Raw genomic sequence first — 14,823 nt, forward strand, 5'->3', positions numbered from 1 at the left:
ACCTGCTCGGTAGCAGCCGCCAGCAAGGCACGCGTACGTGCTGCAGGCAGCATCCATTGCTCCTCTGCTAGTGGCCGGGCCTCCACAGCTCTGACCCTGGTGGGATGTTCCGGCCTATCGTGGTCGGCAGTTGGCTGCTCGCCTCTCAGTCGTGTTGTCGCCGTCTACCAGCATCTTTCCTTCAGTGGGATTTCTTCTTTGTTGGGGTCTCCCTTTGTCCGTGGCTCGGCTGTGACCAGAGAAGGCCGGGCAGCCACTTGGTGACATGTGAGTCAGCGTAGCGAGCACTTGTCTGAGTGTCTTCTCTTCATCTGTCACAGGTGCTCTTGTGCCCACGAGAGCACTTGATGCGTCTCGGGGTGTGGCGGTAAAATTTAGCCCCGTTATCGTCATCCTGGCACCTGAAGCACTGGGGCTAAGTGTCCACACCTGGAGGGAGGCCTCCTACCTGAATCGGCAAGCCTAGGAGCTTGCTTCTTCAGCATGAAGACGTCGCCTGCTGTTTGCACAGCTATGACCGTCAGTGGCAGCTACTTAATGTTTGTCTGGTTTTGCAGCTAGACTGCCACATCTGTGAAACCAGCATGCAAAGGCCCTTCCTCGGTGTCGCAAAGCAACATCAATCACTTGATGAAGGCAAGGTTTCCGGTCCAGATTGTATACCAGTCAGGTTCATCTCAGAGTATTCTGATACAATAGATCCATATTTAGCAATTATATACAACCGCTCGCTCACAGAAAGATCTGTACCTAAAGACTGGAAAATTGCCCAAGTCACACCAATACCCAAAAAGGGAACTAGGAGTAATCCGTTGAATTACAGGCACAAATCACTAACGTCGATTTGCAGTAGGGTTTTGGAACATACACTCTATTCGAGCATTATGAAGTACCTCGAAGAAAACGATTTATTGACACATAGCCAGCTCGGATTCAGAAAATATCGTTCTTGCGAAACACAACTAGCTCTTTATAAACATGAAGTAATGAGTCCTATCGACAGGGGATGTCAAATTGATCCTATATTTTGAGATTTCCAGAAGGCTTTCGACACCGTTGCTCAGAAGTGTCTTCTAACCAAACTGTGCGCGAATGTAATATTGCCTCAGTTCTGCAACTGGATTAGTGATTTCCTGTCAGAAAAATCATAGTTCATAATAATAGACGGGAAGTCATCGAGTAAAACAGAAGTAATATACGGCGTTCCCCAAGGATGTGTTTTAGGCCCTCTATTGTTTTTGAGCTGTATTAACGACTTATTAGACAATTTCAGTAGCCTTCATAGATTGTTTGCAGATGATGCTGTCATTTACCGTCTTGTAAAGCCATCAGATGACCAAAACGAGTTGCAGAATGATTCACATAAGATATCTGTATGGTGTGAAAAGTGGCTCTTGACCCTGAATGAGGAAAAGTGTGAAGTTATTCACATGAGTACTAACATAAATGCACTAAATTTCGATTACGCGATAAGTCACACAAATCTAAAGACTGTAAAGTCAACTAAATATTTAGGGATTACAATTACAAATACCCTAAATTGATCACACAGATAATGTTGTGGGTAGTGCAAAACAGAGACTGCGATTCATCGGCAGAACACTTAGAAGGTTGAACAGGTCTATGAAAGAGACTGCTTACACCACGCTTGTCCTCGCGTATCCTAGAGTATTGCTGTGCAGTGTGGAATCCGCACCAGGTGAGACTGATGGATGACAACGAAAAAGTTCAAAGAAGGGCAGCTCGTTTTGTATTACCGTGAAATAGGGGAGATAGTGCCACAGACACGATACGTGAATTGGAGTGGCAATCATTAAAACAAAGGCGTTATTCGCTGTGACGGAATTTCGTGAAATTTCAATCATCAGTTTTTCCTCCGATTGCGAAAACATTCAGCTGGCACCCACCTACATAGGGAGAAATGATCATCACGATAAAATAAGAGAAATCAGGGCTCGCACAGAAAAATTTAAGTGCCCGTTTTTCCCGCGCGCCGTTCGAGAGTGGAACGGTGGAGAGACTGTTGAATGTGGTTCACTGAACCCTCTCGAAGGTGGTTCGTTGAACCCTCTGCCAGACACTTTATTGTGACTAGCAGAGTAATCACATAGATGTAAATGTTCTTTGAGTGTCTCTTCCTTACAGGTGCACGGCAGGCCACAGAGCAGTGCCTCAGTCGACTTACTGCGCTGTCATTGGCTTCTCCTTCCTCTCAGGTGTCTCGAAGATGTGGGCGTTCACATTGCTCTTTAGGGCCCTCAAGTTTGCAGCTCACTGTTTGCAGGTCAATCGTAGCATAGTATTTGACAGACGCGATACCGATCTTATGCTTGCAGCAGCTGGCTCTATCGTCGTACGCCTCTGTCCGACCTGTACCTCTGCAGCTGGTGTACAGATGAGCGACAGGTGTACAGTCGTCTTCGGTCTTCTGCCAATTGGCATGCTCGCAGAGTTGCATGACAGAAGGCCTCTTTGTAGCCTCAGCTCTCTCTGCTTCTTTCTGCGTGGTTCTTTTGCCCATGCTGCAGCTCAAAACGTGACAAACTGCTTCTGAGCAAACGCCACAGCAGGAGCACAGCACCTCAGCTCTCCTTCAGACCCAGTAGCACAGCTAACGTCAGCAGCTATACGCATACCTCTCTCGCTCAGCGTGAACTCGTGATTTTTGATATGTTTGTCTTTATGCTGTGAGGATTGGCTATGCACACATGTGCGATAATTTGATCCTTGTGGTCTGATGACGAAATGTTGCTGTCTTTCTGTAAAGGACACATACTTTGTGCAACCCTCACAACGTCAATCAAACCTACACTGTTTATCATGGACAGGAATGAGTACAGATCCTCAACAGGCATGTAAATTAATTTGACTAATTTGCTTTCGGAACACCATCTTTCATTATGGCCTTAGTAAAATTGTTTCTGAACCACTTTCTTTGTCAGTGTTGCATCCATTCGGGAGGACGTATACATTCATTGACTAACCTATTGTTCTGTTAATAGATTTATGGCTCCAGATGGTCGATTTATGATCCCATGGGAATAATCCCACCTCTAGAGAACCCCCACCCCCAAGCCACACCCTCTGGGAAATCACCATCCCCTCCCTCTGCTCCTCACCAATAGAAGCGCCATTTTAATATGAAATTAATTAATTAATTAATTAAATTCACCAATTAATTAACCCCTCCCCCTCTCGGAAATTCCCGAGCCCTCCCCACCCACACTTTCCACTAAGGCTCCTCTTTCTGAAAATTGGCAGGAAAAGGGCTCAGTCTGTGCTGGAGACGAAGGAGCTCATGGCATAAAGTTCATATCAGTGACAACTTTTGTGGCGGTGTTCGTAGCGACAAGCAATTCGCTGTAGAAACGGCTTACGAAGTCACCGCCACACTTTTAATAGCGGGCCGACCGGTCCGCTGGAACAGTGAACAGAAAGATGAAAACCCAAACACTCTGATTAAATAAAAGTCGGTACTTATCTTTATTAACGAAGATACAGCAACACAGTAGTGAACTCCGTGTCTACAGAAATCTGTCTAGTTCGAGTCGGAGCGGCTAGGTCAGCGTCGGCTGACGACAAACAACAACTCTGCTGCGATGAACACACAACTGACTAGCAAGTACACAATTCGGTGCCGTTATACAACTGAGCAGCGAATACAGAACTGTCCTAGCGCACGCGACTCCAGCGCTTAAGAAGCCAGAAGCCAGCGGTGGCGCGCGCAGACTTGCGGCGATTTCCTGTCTCGCTGGCGCTGCTTATGCGGACGGCGTCCGGACTTTGATGCTGCCAACCTTTTGACAGCGGGCTCGGGTGGCATTACTGGCTAGGATATAACAACAACAATAATGATATATTGATGTTTATTCTTAATTTAATCTGTTTATGGGAGCCAGACTTCCCCGACATGGGTAGAGATCGCATAACAACAAATGAGCCAGATATGGTGGATAACCTTGTTTACATGGGGTCTGCATGACCACACTATAGAGAGATCCATTATGTGTTACTCATGTATCTCAATGAATTCCTCTTCACTCACATCACACATTCAATTATGACAACTGCAAGCAATGAGCACAACATACTGTGCACAAGACACAATCAATTTGCTAAGGGAGAAGAGATGATGTAATTGAACTCACTATCATGTAATGCTTCTCACTATGAAGTGACAAGTGATACTCTAACTCTTGAGCAAGTGAAGGGACACTATTATCTGCTTAAGGTTCCTTAAATTTAATAATATTATTGAAAGACTGGACATTTATTAGCTAATAATCTCGTATACAGTTAGAACAAACAAGAACAGTGGTGACAAAATCTTAGACTAGAAAAATTTGAATATAGAGAAGAATGTGGTCATTAACAATATGAACACCTAAGTGAGTTAATGTACACTGATGCATGACAAGAAGAAGACAGGAGAAACTTTCTGCTGAGATGAAACTCATAAGTTTGACCAACAATTATGGAAAATCAGTTGTACATTGCAAATGAAAATAGCTTCGTACCAGTGAACTGTGACTCCTTAACATTAGTTGTTATCTCATGTGATGAGCAGATTGAAAAAACTCAAATTGGTAATAAATTTGTGTGTTATATTTTTCTTACAGGGACTGAGTAATGAACTTCATGTGTGCTGCATGTTTTGGTTCACAGGTACTGGACTGTAGGTGTTAATAATGAACCAAAAGTATGAACCCGATACAAAGGAACTGTCAGTCTTATGACGAATTAATAGTCAATGCAATAATCATTGCATATTTGTGATAAAATCAAATATGAATCAATAATATCATTAAATCTTGAGAACCATGTGGAAGAAATAAATATTGCACAATAATTTGGCATAATGCGCATATTATACATAGACATTATCCAAAAGTGTGAATGATAGTGAATATTTAATTGTATAAAGTATGAGTTTAAGTGATTTTAAGAATTTTGTGTTCAATAAGGAATATGCCCAAATTAGTTCATAAGCAATTAGTGAGTGAATGCTAATATTCAGGCATTGCAATTTTTATAAAGCAAATGAATGTGAACGGGGAATTTAAGTAGACAATAATTGTAAAATTGATATAAAACGGTGAATGAAAATTTGTGAGAGGGTGGCGGGGTTCAGCCATCATTAGTGGAGGCTGCAGTCCTTTAAAAACAATGGCACCACCACTCTCGCACAGAGATGAGGAGGCAAGAACAAATATGGAACCAGTACACGACACGAGTGTCAAGCTTCACTGGCGAGTTGTCACCTACTTTGTATCCTAAATGACGGTACGGTACTGTATAATGGTTTTAATCTGGAAAGTCTGCGGTGCCAGGGAGACGCATGGCGAGCACACAATGACAGGGAGCACGGTACTGAAGTGCCCTGCACTCTGCAGAAAATGGGAAATGTCGGACGTGGGGAAGTGCAAAGATATGATCTCTGGAGTGGCGCAAGATTAGAGGTCACCTGAATCTTCTGCGTTTGAGAACACAGCGCCGACGGCTGTCAGACTGGTGCTAAGTTAACCGCCTTGTTGTTGAGAAACCGTAAGAGCAGCTACCACTGGGTAAGATAAATGAACACCACGGTCAGACGACACACATATATCTGTTTGTGTGGAGAAAGTTGAGATGAAGACTAGGGCAGATGGTGGGGTCAGAAGCTGCACGTTCTGAACTCTAGCAAAAAACCCACTGGTTAATTATGATTACACTGAGTACAGAAGCACGATTGTTGCATTATTAAAATGGACCTTACTTGTCAGTAATGGGAAGAAACTCATTTGTACTCAAAATTATGCACGAGGGTCACACACAAAAATGCTTCTTTTTGGTGGGAGAGCAACGTGGAACTACGCACATTGCACATTCACCAGGGGATACTTCTGCTGAGAGAGGGGCTTCAATTCTGGGCTCTGAGGGAGAGCAACCATCAGTCAAGCCAGATCACTTACAATTGTCTGCCACCACTCGTAGAGAACGGCAATATTAAGTACGTTGAGCAACTGCAGAGTTCACAAATTGACTGACGGGATGAACACAAAGTTTTCAGATTGACATTAGCACTTTAACATTTCTAATATAATTACATTTATTACCTACCTCAAACTCAAAATGTGCTCCATACAGATAATGGGTGCCTACATGATTCTTTCTGCAGTTCTTCCTGTTCTCCCTGAATAATGTTAAACAATCACTATGACAGTTTTATGAATTAAACTGTCGCCATCACGTATTAATGTATTCAAAACAACCTCAACCTAATTTTTGTTTAAAGTTTAATAAATGTAATTATTTCATGTCTTTGTGTACTTGTGTTTAAACTGAAGTCTACAATAAATTGGAGGAAGTGGTGTCCAATATTAACCATTGTTTCATTCAGTAGTTTCATGGAACTTCCCATTTTTATCATTTTGTGAGTTACAGCATGGATCTTTAATGTACATTAAAGCTACAACAGTTTAAGAAATTTAATTCATTAGGTTAATCCATTGCACGACATGTGTAATTAAATTCAGTGGGGAGCCAACTCATTAGCAGTAAGGTCACCAGGTATAGATAGGTTTGATATCCACAGAGTCTTGTCAGTAGCTCAGCCATTGCCTCACACATGCTCATTTTGTGGAGACACTGAGGAGATTCAAATCTTGAGCAGAAAAAGAATTCATGGAACTTCCTCATCACTAAGTCATGAAATCCTGCAAGTTCAAAGACAATGTCTGAGTCCAGATCCGATATACTCAACATCTCAAGCTCAAATGAAGATAAAGTAAGAGTCCTCTGTCATTACATGACCTTTAACTAAAATAAAATTACAAGTGTAAGTAAAGCTACTGGTGCAGAGTTACTACATCTTGCCACCTGCACCCGTGTTGTGGCTCAAACAAACGCCATGTCAATAGCGAAGGGGCATCACATTTTACTTAAATCTGGAACTGAGATGCAATGTTACATTTCTGTTGCAGGAGGCAAATAGGAACTGTTTATGCCTACTAATAACCATTGCTGAGGGGGGAATCGAACCCAAATACTACGTATACAAACCTACCGTCGACAAATCGGACCACACGTAGTCTGGTAACAATGTTGTCATAATGGAATTACACTACACTACACTATCTGCTCGTGTTAAATGTCGCACACTACAAAAAGCAAGCTGTGTTACTAACCAATTTTTTCTGTAATTTAGTAAACAAAACCTTCTCTGTCAGCAAACAGTATCAGTCTGTTGGAAGGTCAGATATAATTTACTTAATTTTCTAACCTGCCAGTAACAGTAAAACCTTGGAAAAGAGAAACAGCTCGTTGTTGCCTGCCCTGATCAGAACAGTTTCTGCTCCACTGGCCTACGACTGCCAGACACTAATATATATTTCTACATAACTGCGTGTCACTTCAAAGTGTACCTACTCCCACAGTGTTGTCATGCACATTCTACATTGTTGCCAAGTCCCAATGCTTCCAAACTGGCAGAAGCCTTAAATATGACAGGTGTAAGGAAATGTGTATAGGCCACACTAAAACAAATTAAAAGCAGGGAAAATTAATTTGATGCTCCTCCTCATCATAGCAATCATTGTTTAATTTTTGTTTTACTTTCTACATTATCAGCATATTCATATGAGAATTATCAAGAAGTAATTGCTACAATAGACTGTTATGTTAGGCATAAATAAGAAAATAACTAATCATACTGATGAAAGGCTCAGTGACGGCAAGTCCTTATATAAAAAGAGTTTCGACCCCACAACATGAAACCCCAAGTTACCTCATTTTTATTGTTCGAACAGAAACTTAAAATGCTGAGTATACTTGAGCAACTTAAGAACAGATCTCAGAAAAACTAAAACCCCACTTACAACCATTTCAGCACTGATAGTCACGAGTTTGGTCACTAGCGAGCAGCTGGTCCTATATTTGTAATCTGACTGTGGTGTTTCGGTTCAGGTGGTTGCTACTAGATATTTTCTTTAATGTGCGCAGCTTTGTATACTGGACAACAAAATGTCCGCTTTCAGTCTCTCCCTCCTGAATTGTCATATAGGCAATACTTTCAAAACAGTTTATTTTAATTTTAATAATCAACAGCTTCAGTTGCACCATTTACGTAGGTTTCACTCGGGATAACCCAACCTTCTTCAAAATAACCGTAACTACCGTTTGTCCATAGCGGACATCGTCAAGCTAAAACTACAAATCGATAAATTATCGTCAGACTATAAAACTTATCTGGAACTGCCTCGCCCCCACTTCGCGACCACGATGCGGCAGCCACGAGTGCTGTACAGTTCCAGTTCCAGTACAGCACTCGTGACTGCCGCATCGCGGTCGCGAAGTGGGGCCGAGACAGCCCCTTCACAGATGAAACGCGGAACTAAGTCAGCCACTGAGGCATCATCTCCTAATACCAGGGGTGGCAAGTCGGGCAGATTGAGTGTCTGCCGCAGCGTCGCTAGGTTGGGACAGTTGAGCAAAATGTGGACCACTGTCGAATGGGAACCACAACAAAGTGGTGGGTCCTGGTGATGGAGTAGCTGACCACGAGTCAGCCGAGAATGGCCTACGCAGAGCTGGCAGAGGACAGTAGCATCCTTACGAGAGGCGGCACGAAGGTCCTCCACGGATTCGAAGTCTCCGTTATCGACCGTGTGTAGTTTGGCGAAGTCAGATTGAGCTGTTCCTTACTCCAGATCCCTAAAATGTGACAGTGTATTACCAATCGAAGATCCGACTTGGCTTACTGGTAGCCAGTTTGGCTAAGCTATCAGCAAGTTCATTCCTCAGAATCCCAACACAGCCCAGTGTCCAGGCAAAGGTCAGTGAGTTACCACAGTGTTCGAGGGCATACGAGGAATCCCAGCTAGCCATTAACAATCGATGGCGAGGGTAACACTGGTCGAGAGTTTGCCGACTGGTTACAGTCACTGCAGATGATAAAGCACTCACCAGTGCAGGAACAGATATGCTCGAGAGCACGAGAAACAGCTACCGACGCCACTGTGAAAACACTACAGTCGTCCAGCAGCGAGCACAATTCGGTATGATCGTCGGAAAAGATTACTTCTGAACCCTGGAATGCGCCAAGAACGGAGAAAAGTTGGTGGCAGAGGACCTCGGGCTGAAACGAGTCTTTTGAAACTCGTGATAGGTCGAGATGAACTGTGGCCGAGGGGTGCAGCATGGAGTTGAACGTGAGTGGGCCTGGAGGAGAGGTGGTAGAAGGAAATGACTGGTGCTCGAGAGATGAGGGACCAGATGCAGGTGGCTATTATAACCTCTGATCTAGACTGCCTCTGTTTGGCAAAAGGAGACAGTAGTTCAGATGCTTAGGAGAGATGCAGAAGTGTGTAGCATATTCGACGGGCTGTTCTCGGCACCCGATCCCCAATGAAGGGACCCCAGCCTCCAAAAGTAACCTTCTCAAAGGACTCGACTGGAGACAACCGACCGACAACATTCCTTGGCATTTATCCTCTAGCCTTATCTCTACACCATTTTCAAATGAGTCGACAATCAAATATAAAATGACCAATGTTATTTAACGCTTGCCGGCCGCGGTGGTCTAGTGGTTCTAGGCGCACAGTCCGGAACCGCGGGACTGCTACGGTCGCAGTTTCGAATCCTGCCTCGGGCATGGATGTGTGTGATGTCCTTAGGTTAGTTAGGTTTAAGTAGTTCTAAGTTCTAGGGGACTGATGACCACAGAAGTTAAGTCCCATAGTGCTCAGAGCCATTTGAGCCATTTAACGCTTACTTTACAGTTTGTACATATATAAGGGTTAGGGAAACGGCTACATTTTATTGTGACGTCAACCACAACATATTTTGGCCTGTTAAAGTTTTTGGTTTTGAACTACTAAGTTTATGAAGTATTTTATACCTATATTTTCTTTCAGAACATTATTGTACTGCACGTATATTGTCTGTAATGTATGTGAACATATATAATTATTCTTTTTAATTTTTTTGTGTTATTTCAATGCAGTGGAAATGGTTGGATGTACCCCCTGACAAGAGTAACATCGAGACTTCCGCCAAATTTAGTCAGAATTGGAAATGGATCCATATTGCAATTTGGCCGTATGTCAAGTGACGTTGGTAAGTATGTCTCAGGTTATATAACTCACTGTGAAGAAATTATAAGTTTGTGGGAAAGAGTACCAGACATTTTTTGGTATTTCTATTTTTGGCGCAGTAGACATAATTTAGGAGTGAAGACGACCACTAATTGGAATGAAAGTTAGTTAGTATTTTTATATATTTATTTATTTTTTGCTAATGCCTACTCTTAATAACCTTCTTACATCCGTGCATCTGTGGAGTTTTGCACAATTTACAGATAGGAAATTGGGAGATACAGAATAAACTGACACAAACACATACACGTATATCCTACCCTATTATTCCGTCACGTCCGTAGCGTCCTGCAAACAGATCGGGATTAGAGCTGACCGGTGCTAAATCCCAGTCACAGCCTCGCCCGACCCGCAGTCCAGGTGTGTGAAATTACGAGCTGAAATATTTTCAGTCTAGGGAACTTGGTTAAAAAGGATGAAGAAGGTAGTGTGTGTGTTAGTGCCTTGTGGTATTTGATAGCATTTTATTATCCTAAGTTGCACAATCCTAGATCTGCCCTGTGCAGCAAAGTGCCAGCCTGGAGGCAGAGTAATGCGGACGTGGTGAGCTGCCACCTGAATCCCCCACAGCATCAGTCATGCTGCTTTTGTAGGCTGTACAACGAGACACCTACAGAACGAGCGTGAGCCTTGTCACCTAATCTTTCTATCCCCGATTTGTTGTTTATCGCCATGTAGTCTTGTTACCGCAGCTTAAAAGCACCGTCCATGGCTTCTCGGGGTCCCAGTTGCTATTAAGTTTCACTTCCACAGAGCAACTGTTGTAAGTATTTTAATTGTCTAAAACCGATAGTTACATCTAGACTCATCGGTGCCTGCAATACGACAAATGATTGGCGTGGACTCGAATATTCTTATTCTCTTACAGTGAAAGATTGCAGTTGCCGTGTCATCTGTTGACCACTTCGTCAGCTGTTCTCCTGTAACAGTTTTCTGATCTGTTGCATAGTATATGAATATTTTTATGTTATAACTTTTTGAGCTGAACTACTAAATTTTCCATAGAACTAATGTGAATTATGACATTTGCCCTCATAATTAATTTCTGTGAACCTGTGCCTGCTTCTATTTGTGTTTGTGTAGTTATTATTCCAAAACTTCATTTTTAATATTACCTTTCTGCATATCTCTCTTTATCACAAAATTATATTCTCCCTACTTTTATCATGTGAACACCTTGATAATACGAATTTGTTTCATTGCTCTTTTCTCCCTTTTACAAAGAGTTAACAGCAATTGTTTGTTTATCTAAAATAAATTCTTATACGCGAGAGATTGTGGAAGCTTCAGCTACCTGTGTCCTACTGCTAACTTCAAAAAAAGTCCTCTTCTGACTTTAGGTGTAGTAATTTATATAATAGAATTTATACTTTAAGTTATAGATATGACATTCATTTAATGCTACTATAAAATTAAGTTATTAATATGCTTTTGACCATTACTTTTGTCCATATAAGGTAGTAACGAATTTTATTAGTGCCCTGTCCAGTTCATTTTATGAAAGTATCACTTGTTAAAAATTGGAACTTCACAACACAGGAAAATGTACACTCAGGTGTAAATTAGTTGACAATGAACTTGTGATGAACTTTGTCTTGATTTTCTTTTTGTTCCTTCTATTTCATTTAAAGTGCTAAGTATCAGCTCACTTTGTATTTTTCTGTAGGGGTTAATGCGGGTTTGGTTGTTATTGACTGTTGAAAATATCTCTCCATTACATTTGTTATCCACATGAACCACCTTTCTTAATTAATATTAATCCACCCTGCCCTACAGGACGGAAAAAATTGTTGGATCTTTTCTCCACTCTGTATTGGTGGACACACTGTATAAGGAACAGGTAATGACTGAAAGAACATAATTACAGACCTTGGAGAAACCAATAAATGAATTTTTTGGTGTTGTATTGGAGAACTTGATAGCATTGGAAAAGACATTTGTTCATACGTAGCAAAATTAATACTACCAAGAAACAGCCTGATAGCAACAGACATTCCCATTTTAACGGATTTTTTGGGATAAATTACTAGTTTCTTCCCCAAAATGAGATTCCTGAGTTTCACTGGAACAACCAAGTCACTCTAAACCCTTTTGTGCAGCCATTCGGACCAGTCCAGTTCATTGGTATGATGACATGTCAACAAAGTTAATTAAAGAATGTGATTCTGAGTTAAGTAACATATTAAGCTGTCTGTGTAACTAGTCGCTTATCAGTGGAATTTTTCCTGAATGGTTGAAATATGCTGAAGTTAAGCCACTGTTTAAGAAGGGAGATAAAGAAATAACATCAAATTTCCATCCAATTTCACTTTTGCCAGCATTCTCAAAAATTTTAGAAAAGGTAATGTACAACTGGCATTATAACCAACTTATCACAAATAACATACTGTCAAAGTCGCAGTGTGGATTTCTAAAGGGTTCTGATATTGAGAAGGCTATCTACACTCACAGTGAAAATGCACTTAATTCATTAGACAAAAGGATTGCACGCAACTGATATATTTTGTGATCTGTCAAAGGCATCTGACTGTGTAAATCACAATATACTTTTAAGTAAATTAGAATATTATGGTGTAACAGGAAATGCTGCAAAATGGTTCAAATCTTATATCTCTGGCAGGAAACAAAGGGTGTTATTAGGAAAGAGATATGTACTAAGCTATCAGGCATCATCCAACTGGAAACTAATTACATGTGGGGTCCCACAAGGTTGCATTTTAGGGCCCTTACATTTTCTTGTGCATATCAATGACCTTTCATCAGCAACTTTACCAGATGCCAAGTTCTGTTTGTTTGCTGATGATACCTAAATTGCAATAAATATCAAATCAAATGTAGTCTTAGAACGATAGGTTAATAAAAAATTTGTGGACATTAATCACTGGTTCTTAGCGAATTCTTTGTTACTAAACTCTGAAAAAAAAAACACACTACATGCAGTTCAGAACTTGTAAGGGGTGTCCCACGAGTATATGCCTAACATAGGATGACAAGCAGATAGAAGAAGTTAACAGTGTTAATTATTGGGATTACAGCTTGATGATAAATTCAACTGGGAGGAGAACACCACAGAACTGATGAAGCGTCTTACCAAATCTCTGTTTGCAATGCGAATTGTGTCAGACATCTGAGATATAAAAATGAAAAAGCTGGCATACTATGCTTACTTTTATTCCATAGTGTGATATGGGATTATTTTTTGGGGTAATTCATCAAGCCAATCTAAAGTTTTCCAGGCACAAAAACATACAGTAAGAGTGGTGTGAACTGAATAACATCCTGCAGAAGCCTGTTTAGGGAATTGGGGATACTAACTACTGCATGTTCTACATCCTGGAGGACCTCCTCACTACGAATCAATTGGAATGAAAGTAAATCTTATCTAATCTAATCTATGCTATAAACAGACGATTAGAGCTGGACCTGACTTTGAAGCACGGATTTTCGCCAGTCAAATATGATCAGACTTCCCGATGATAATATCTAGGATTAACGTTTATACAACGCAGATTTCCAGACTAACTCAATCTGAGGTCATTTTTTGTGTTGACCTAAGGTTAAATGCTTTATACAACTGGCTATTAAAGTAATAGGTGAGTTTTGCTACTTGGGCGGCAAAGTAACTGATGATTGTCTAGTAGAAAGGATATAAAATGTAAGACTGGCATTGGCAAGAAAATCATTTGTGAAGGAGATAAATGTAACACCAAATGAAGATTTCAGTGTTCAGAAATTTTTCCTGAAGGAGCTTATCTGGAGTGTAGCCATGTACAGAAGTGATGCGCACACAATAAGCAGTTTAGAGAAGACGAAAATAGAAAATTTCGAAATGTGGTGTCACAGAAGAATAACAAAGATTACTTGGGTAGATCTCGTAAGTAATGAAGTAGTACTGAATGGAATTGGGGAGACAAAAAGTGTGTGGCACAAGTTGACTAATTGCTTGGTAAGATGCATTTTGAGACATTGCAGGATGACTGAAGTGATATGTATCACCAACTTATTTTTCTGAAATTAAGAAAATTATAGATTCTCTCAAAAATAAAAGGTTATCTGGTTTTGATGTTTTTACCAATTGAGTACTAAAACTTTGTCCCTATTTAATAAGCCCAGTATTATCTGAAATGTGTAACGCATCAGGGACTAAAGGCATTTCTCGAGAGAGACTCCCCCAGGTGGCTCACCACTGTTCGATGAGGACACGCTCGGCTGCCACAGAGCCCCAACCTTTGGAGCACTACTTGCTCTTTCTGTTCTGTAAACCTACTCTTAGACTATGTCTTACCTCCTCACTTTCTGTGCAAACCCTGCCTGAACACGGTTCACAATTTTGGTCAATGAATTACAGTCCCCAATGTTATGGTGGCCTGCCATCTTTCTCAACTTTTACAAAAGTGTGTGTCGTCCAGGAAAGGTCACTCACTGTGGTGTCTGCTTTGCCTATGCCTTGCACCCTGGCACTCTTCCACCCTGATGTTGTAGTACACCCAAAACCCAGCACGGTAGCCATCCCATTGCCCATTGTGAGAGGGTGGCAGGTCGTCAAGTACCTGGAAGGTATTAACCCCATGATTAAGCAGGGATCACACTGTCGGTGCCAGCACTGCTCATTCCCCGTGCATGCCACGTAGAATGTGCCCGCCACTATTGTGGCATGGGGGTTCCGGGCAGTGTATTACTGGCCAGGTAG

The sequence above is a fragment of the Schistocerca americana genome, chromosome 9 (genome assembly GCF_021461395.2).
Source record: "Schistocerca americana isolate TAMUIC-IGC-003095 chromosome 9, iqSchAmer2.1, whole genome shotgun sequence".
In the NCBI taxonomy this organism is placed as follows: domain Eukaryota; kingdom Metazoa; phylum Arthropoda; class Insecta; order Orthoptera; family Acrididae; genus Schistocerca; species Schistocerca americana.